This window comes from Hydractinia symbiolongicarpus, chromosome 15 (genome assembly GCF_029227915.1).
Source record: "Hydractinia symbiolongicarpus strain clone_291-10 chromosome 15, HSymV2.1, whole genome shotgun sequence".
Taxonomy (NCBI): Eukaryota; Metazoa; Cnidaria; class Hydrozoa; order Anthoathecata; family Hydractiniidae; genus Hydractinia; species Hydractinia symbiolongicarpus.
The window spans coordinates 9365801-9374115 of record NC_079889.1 but is presented as its reverse complement, the minus strand read 5'-3'; the positions used below and the strand labels follow the sequence as shown (position 1 = coordinate 9374115).

The following is an 8315-nucleotide window of genomic DNA, read 5'->3' as shown; positions in this document are numbered from 1 at the left end:
TATATACCAACGGCAACTAACAAAGTTAAATAAACCAAAATATTTCAAAGGCATTTTGAATTTTCACGCACAATAAAACAGGGAAAAGGTGCAATATTAAGCTAGGAAAAATGGAGACCAAATTGATAACTTTCTCAGACCTTCTTTACCGATAGAGGAAATTTTTACGACTAATTTTTTTAAAAAAAACTTTTTAAAACCAAATTACATCGCACAACACGAAATTAGCTTTGCATTCTGATTAAATGAAAGATTGGTTGGAATTAGATGACTTTATTGAAGTCGATGTGAATTATATAAGCTTTGTTTATCATACATGCTAATAATTAAGTTCACGACAGTTTATAAATTTTTGTGCATGTGCGCGCATTGGGGTAGGTCAAAGCAGGATTATATGAACTATAATATTGAAATATTATAGATATTTTCAGAAGCCAGATCATAAAATTAGCAGATATTTTTAAAGTATATTCTGCTCATCCAAATAAATTATCCCTTATTTTAATCGTGATGAATATCCTTGATTACTGTAAGCTTTTGTTTATATTATCCACCTACCGAAATGTGTGCACTTATCTCTTGCTTCTAACGAAAGCTATAAAATTACAATTCATGGTAAATTCTCTATATATTTCATGTGACCTTCATGATACCAGTTAAAAAGTCGTTTAAATAAATATCCTTTGATGTCGCATTACAAAATGTTAAGACACACAATAAGACATTTAGAACTAAAGGCATTGTATATCCCACTATAAATCAAAAACATTAATACTTAGCAGTTCGCCAGGTTTTTTACACGTTTTTCGTATAAGCAACATATTTCTAGCAACACTAAGTAGAGGTTTGTAGGATTAAAATGGAATTAAAATAGCAAAAATATAACAAGAATTCACTATATTTGACTAATGCAGTAAATTTTGCACGAAGATGTAGACTAAAAGTAGCACATTAACTTTCGATTCTCTAAAGCAGAGAAACATAAGCAGCTTTAAGTCTCAGGGATCTAGGAGGATAGAAGAAAAAGAAAAACAATAAGTTATATAATTAAAAATTTTCTCTTTAAACCAAACCACACCCTACGCGCCCTAATTACTTCTTCGTAAAAAAAAAACGCTTAATTTAAATTATGCGATTAATAATGAAACTACTTTTGCTAACGGAAAATAAATTTTAACATCTTTATTTCTATCCTACTAGCTGAAAGGACGTGTAAACAAAAAATATCGTTAACCAATTAAATATTTGCCTGTACAAACATGTTATATTTCGTTCTCTATAAAATAAGTAGATATAAAGATATAATACGCAATAAGAAGACTAATTTATTCAGTTATAAAAATAATTTTTCATTCCACAAAATAATAAAAATTTATCTACTTTAAAATTTAATTTTTTCACATCAGATCTCGTAGTGCCATAACGACTGTTTGAATAGCCTTACTCTTCACAAGAATCGATTCTTCAGACAAGGCGTTTAAAATACCAGCGTGACTGATGAGACGAGCGTGTCGTGTGAGATACAACGATTGTATCCACAAAGCATAAATAATATATAAATTTAAGGTATAAGCCAAAGGTTAATCTCTGCACTTGCCACAAATACAGAGTTTCTCCAATTTGATAGTGGCATCTTGGAAATAACATTTTCTGTTCTCAAGTGAATAAGAAGGTATGTTATGAAGAAATCTTTGTTTTTTGTTTGTTTGTGTTTATTAATTCTGCATTCTTTAGAAAAAACGTTTTGTGCTTCTTTCTTTTCATTTTGATGACACAGCTAAAAAATCAAACACATTTGGTAACATCACTTAACAGAGACTATATCACTCAAGCTCACAGGAGCTTTCGCATATTAAAGTGAATTTCTTTGATTAACGAAGTATGTCTAAAACACTTGGTATTAATTCCGCAGTTGTCATCATTCTAAAATGCCCGCGGTAAACAGTCATAAATTTTACACCATTTTCGAAATAATAAGAAAAGAATTCACAATCATCGCAAAAGGCCTCAAAGTAGTTGATAATTTTGAAATTTACAGTGCATTGCGTTAACACCTTGTCCTTAAATGTGAGAAAAAAAGTTAGCTTTCTAATCAAGCAACTGAATTTACGAAAAAAATACCAATCAAGTTCGATTTGTTTAAGTTAAAGGCTGATGGACCAAGTTACTTGGTCTACCAATCTTCGGCACACGAATAAGCACACGTTTAACTGTGAAAAATTTTATGCTATCTTCACAATTGTGAAAGAAAAATAAATATGCTCACCAAAATATCTCAAATTTATTTCTTTGAAGCCCTACACTTTTGACAAAAAAAATTAAGTTTTAACACTTAGGCAATACTTACCAAAACGGTACCAATAAAGTAATTATATTCACAGCTTTTCCCAAAGGATATTTTGAAAATAATCTCCTATGGTTTCATTAAGTGCTTTTTCGAAAAACTCATTGCATTGCCCATTCCATCTTTAGCACACTAAAGATCACGTGCAGTAGTCATAAATTATATGCTATCTTGAAAATTATGAATAAGAGTGAAATCTTCACCCAAAAGTATCTTAACCCTATTTCTACTAGGGTGGAAGCGAGCGGACTACGGCCCCTGCAGGTTTTCTTGTGTAAAATTTAAACTGGGCATTCTTTTGGTCATGATTTTTTTTTAAATTTCTGTGGATTGTAATTATAATTTGTTTCAAGAAATTTGATTCTAACAGATTATTGTGACGCTTCTTTTGCAAGAGGCATTTTTCTTGTGATTCTTTTTGTTATTTTCAGAAATTTTTGTAACCAAGAATCAAAGTATATGAAACTCGTTATTGCGTAATTTCTCCCCATGTATGGTTTCTTTTAGTAATGTCCATAATCAAAATCTTGTGTCATGTCGTAGTCGCTTAAAGATTGATTGTATGGTGTTTTGGTTTTAAATTTTCCTGACTTTTTGCTTCTTTTTTTAGGGAAACTTGATCCTAATATTTCTGAAAATTTTTGGTGCTAAATGATTTGTGGGACTATGCCTATAGCAAGTGACAATAAAATAACTATTAAAAATTTCCCATTCTGTTTTAGGAAATATTTATGTTACATCATTTCATCAATTATCTTTCATTCCCGTAGTTAGATTAAAGGAGCATTGCCAATTTGAGATAATTATTAAATACTTAATGGTTTTAAAATTCTGTTCTTTTTATTTCTTTAAATAAATTGAGAAATTATTTCTCACGACACTTTTTGTTCTACTTAGATATTTTTGAACAGATATAAGAATTTTTTACAGGTACAAATGTTAAATGAATCAGTAAAAATGTAAACCTACTTTACATACTTTTTTCCCATGCTTTCCTTAATTATGACCAATCACAGTCAGTTAGTATACGTTAAATAAAAAGAAATTATATTGGGTGCAAGGACTTAACTAAACTTTGCCACAGAAATGAGTTACAAACACCTTTCAAAGTAGAATACTCACCTGTCAAATGTTAAAGTCCAAGCATTTATTTAGTCCAAGCGTTGAACAGTTCGAAAAATCCTAGTGGAAATAGGGTAAGCCGAAACAATTATCACATCCGAGTGCATAAATTTTTATATTTCTAAATATTTAAACTTTATATGCGACGCAAAAACAGAAGGCTTTCACATCAAGCAATTATACTTACCAATTACATTTACAAAAGTTTCCACATAGACCATTTAAAAATACCAGTCAGTAGTGCACGAAAATACGCACGTGCATCCGTCAAAAATTATATGCTGTTACCACAACTATAAAGGAAGTACCTTAAGGTAAAAATTGCATCACAGTACATATTTTTAAAGACATAACTAACTTCAGAATATTATTGTAGTTCTAAAATTACTCTGAAAACAAATCTTCAGTGTACTCTTGTTTTTCTACAATCAAACAATTGTCCTGAACCAAAACTTTTTATCATCAACCTATAAATGGATTACCGTTGCTTTCAATACAATCGTAAATTATGTTTTTATCATTTTGTCATCTAAAGCAACACATCTTATATACCAAGTGGTTCTGTAGATTCTAATTCTATAAATTGTAAAAAGCAGAATTTTGTTTACATCCACTTTTTCCACAAAAAGAAATTGATCTCAATGATGCTGACATAACTAAATTTTTCTTGACGTACAGGTTTTTTACTGATATGACTGACACTTCACAGTTTATTGTACAGCATTACCACGTAAATGTGCCGCAACGTTTCACCTTTAGATGTTGTTTAACATTTGCTGATAAAATGCAATTAATTGATTGAAATGAACATCAATTTGAAATATAAATCAACTTCTGGTTCACATATATTCAATTGAAATGTCTGAAATTTAAATGCTACATTTAAACTACTAAAATTTTTGTGACACTCAAGGATGTATTAGCAAGACGATACAGAAATGAATTTTCCTTACCACTTCTATCTCCCAAATGTTAGATAACAAAATATTATCACAGGAAACAACCAAAAGGTGGTTCTAACTAAACTGTAGTATCGTCCTTCACCAGGTTGTAATCTTTCGCTTACGGAGAAGGAGAAATCATGTTATCAAGCACCAACAGATAGAAAATGTGTTGGTTGGGGTGATTCTGAAAATGATAGGTTATGTATCTGATACCGTCTTAAAGCCTTTCTTAAATGCAACCATCCTCAATTTTTCTCAATGTTTCTTTTTAATTGATACCTGGATGGGCTCTATGTCCTAGTTTTTCAAGTCGTTTCTCAGTAATATCCTCTAGTATTCCATATTTTGCATCCTTATGTTGAAAGAGCCTCGCTCAATGACATAGCAGCCGCCGGGAATGAGAAGCAATGTAGTGCGCACTCTTATTCAAAATGAAATTCAATATATATGATACAAAATATACATTGAAGTTAATTTACCGCTTTGTGACGTAACAAATGAAAACAAGTAATTGTATAGTGAAGATGAAAGCATGCGAAAAGCAGCATTAACGTTTCATAAATCTTAGTGATGTAGTAGTTTAAAGATGTTTGTTGCCATTTTTATAAATTTTTTTTTGCCTTTTTTGTAAACTTTCATGAAATTATTTCCACGTTTAGAGCAATACTACATAAACTCCATCCATCACAAGTATTAATATATAAAATCTCAAAATATAAATACACGCCAGCTTTTCTTTTGCTCCATTTTTTAACTAGTAAGGTCAATACCTGCCCTTCCCTCTCACCATTTAAAAGTTCCGCCGAAAGTAAGGATTTCTAATGCTCAATTCATTCACAGTACAAACAGCTGTAATAAATCTTGCACGTCACGTATACATAAAACTTTGTTATTATCTCTTGTTTTTTTGTCTTTACTTAATTTTTACTTCTTGAGCACAAAAGAATCGTTATTATACATTTTTCACATTTTATAACGTCAATTTTACTAGCTACAACTCGTATCTCTGCTCACATATTTTTCTGATAGTATTCCTCTAAGTAATACGCCATTATATAGCATGGAATTGTGAAGTATTTGGAGGAGCTCCAGCCTTCTTTTATTTATAAGCATTTCTTACTTTTATACCTTAATCAGCTTTCAGCCTACGTTACGACGAGTGCTCTGAAAGAAATCCTTTTTACTTGTTTACATCGTAAGTATAAAATATAAAAGGTGAGTATGTTTCGGTTTGTGATATTAATATTTTCACGCGGGTGTCTTTATTTTTCATGCATCACACTTTCATATGATTACGATAATAGTTATAATTCCGTTGCCTGTTTTTATGTGTTTTTTAATGTACTCAGGAATAATTTATTCATTCTTTAGTAGAGATGTAGATGAAATAAAATCCGAAAACCTTTTGCTTATTCTTCTTCTTAAAAATAACTTTTCTGATACATATCTGATAGACATATCTGATAGATATCTGATAGAAATCCGATACATGCAATCATTTCTTTCCGGCGGTTGCCTGTAAAATTATGATGAAAATTCATTCACCAATGACGTTGGCAATGTGTTCAAAGAAATCATACCTCTTTAACTCTGCTTCTTGAAGAACTTGTATAGTTCTTTACGATTGACAAATTGTCCAGGAAAAAGTAAAACTCGAAGCATTTTCGAAGTGTTTGAAGAGAACAAAAACCTAAGTAAAATAAATACATTAACATCCACATGCAAGAGATACACAGTACTAAATCTGAGGTTGGTGGTCATCTTGTCTGTTATGAGAGAGGTTGCTATATATTATGTACAGTATAATACGTCAGGTGTAACATCAACAGAACAATACTAAACTCCTTATAGTAGGGAAGCGTCTAAGTAAGATCTATAATAGCATTCTGAAATGATTTACTATGGTCTTCATAAAAGATTACCTTGGACATGTCAGTTTGGACAGATTGTCTCAAGGCCTGAAAAAACAGTAGAAGGATAATAAGATTATGCGATAAAGATTTGTAACATTTATGCGCGCATGAATTTAAGACTTAGATATGATGCGAATACGTTCGTGTTTTAAAAAGTTGAAAAAAAGCCTATAAGCAGGAAATCCAGATACCTACTCATACCTTTTGACACATTTAGAAATTGGCCTTTTCTAACTAATCCTAATAAGATTTGAATTATCTTTTGACACAAAGAAGGTTACAATACCATTTTTTAAATAAAATACGTTACAATAATTTGCATAACTTTTGACCACAAAATGGTGCACGAAAAAAGAACACGAGAGGAAAAAGTAATACAAAAACACCTACCATTTCTACGGCTACCAAAATTTTATTACCAACATGTCAGGTTTACACCACGACTGCAAATTATGTGAACATATTTACTTGAATTTATATGCCGACGACGAGGGTGGAGAGTGAGGGCGGCGTCTGCGCGTTAGGATCAAGGAACTTGGCATTTAAGTACAAAAATTACTTACTTACTGTGAACGTAATTCGGGTATCTCTATCGTTTTCACCGACTATTTGAGACTTTCAAATCAAAAAACTCTAGGCTTGGAAAGAACCGAAATATAAGGAACGTGATATGCTTGTCTTGCGGCGAAAAAAGAAATAGAATCGTTCCTCCCATTGCATAAGGCTACGGTAAATTGGCAGGCGTACTAAACTAACATTCAATAAACATAACACGGCAACACGAAAGTGTTTAAAAAAAAGATATCAAGCACCCACAGCTGAAATGGCGCACTCAACACTGTAACGGGTTAAAGTCAATCGCTTTTGCTTACTTATTTTACCGGATGAAATCTTGTCTTACATACTTAAAATCCAACTTTACAGCAGCAACTACCCCCGTTTCAAGGTGTCTTATCTGGAGCAATCACCACGGCGCAGCGAAGAAGACGCGGGCTGAGCGACGTGATGTAAAATAGCCTTTTGTTAAATATAATTAACAGAGTCCATCATCAGCCTATGTTACAGGAAAGACGGTGTATACATGAGATTGTTCGGTAGAAGTAACCCTTCACATTATCTTCCAAAGTGCTGCAAGGATGATGGATCGAGTGGGTTTTGAATCGACAACATTTCGCTTGCCGGCCAATTGTTCTACAACTGCACTGTCGATCCGATCGTTTTCAAAGCGAAGATACTAGGGAGATAGAATCGGTACAGCAGTACAGCCCGTAGAGCAATCACCTGGCAAACGAGAGGTTGTGGGTTTAAGCCCTACTTGATGGATCATCTTTGCAGCACTTAGGAAAATATTGTGTAGGTTTACTTATACCAATATTCAACAAATTTTGGATATTGTGCACATGCAATATTCACACGAGTTTTACACAAGATGATAAGAACAAACTATTTTCAGCCAACCAACAAAAAAGCCAGTGGAAAAACTAATAGGTTTCTAAATCCTAACAAGCATTCAGATCAACATATGTACTTACCAATAGACATCCAAAAATGGGATCTTTAACTGCATATACATCCAAAAATTTACGGGCGTCCAAGTCGGGGTTTATAAGCGTCTTCAAAGCTTAAAATTATCTGTTACAGTCAAAAATTATGTTTTTGTCCTGATCTGGTTCGCCGAATTTGGTAAATTCACGCATCAAAAATACTTTTCTCTTTTGCATAAATCTTCGCGGCACACGTTTCTCAAATAACATTTTCTCAAAATATTGTAACTGTAACATTAAAATCACATTCAACACTATTGGATTGGTGTTTGTATGACGTTTCAACTTTTTCAGCACGAGGAAGTGCTGTTTTAGCGACATTATTGTTAAGATCAATGCTTTTTATTTTTAACGAAATTCAGGAAAGGTGTATTGGTAAAAAATCTCCTTTTACTGGGAATATCCTGTCTTTTAATTGCCATTGACTTACAATGTTTTGACTTATGTT

The 8315-nt window shown here is 32.2% G+C and overlaps 1 long non-coding RNA gene across 1 annotated transcript; it reads right to left on the bottom strand.

Moving 5' to 3' along the window:
• Window positions 1-747: 747 nt before the first annotated feature.
• On the bottom strand, window positions 748-3751 carry LOC130629251 (uncharacterized). Its single transcript, XR_008981928.1, has 4 exons — window positions 3654-3751; window positions 3467-3526; window positions 2348-2476; window positions 748-1777 (listed from the first exon to the last, which is right to left on the bottom strand). It is a non-coding gene; the product is annotated as an uncharacterized LOC130629251 (long non-coding RNA).
• Window positions 3752-8315: the final 4564 nt, after the last annotated feature.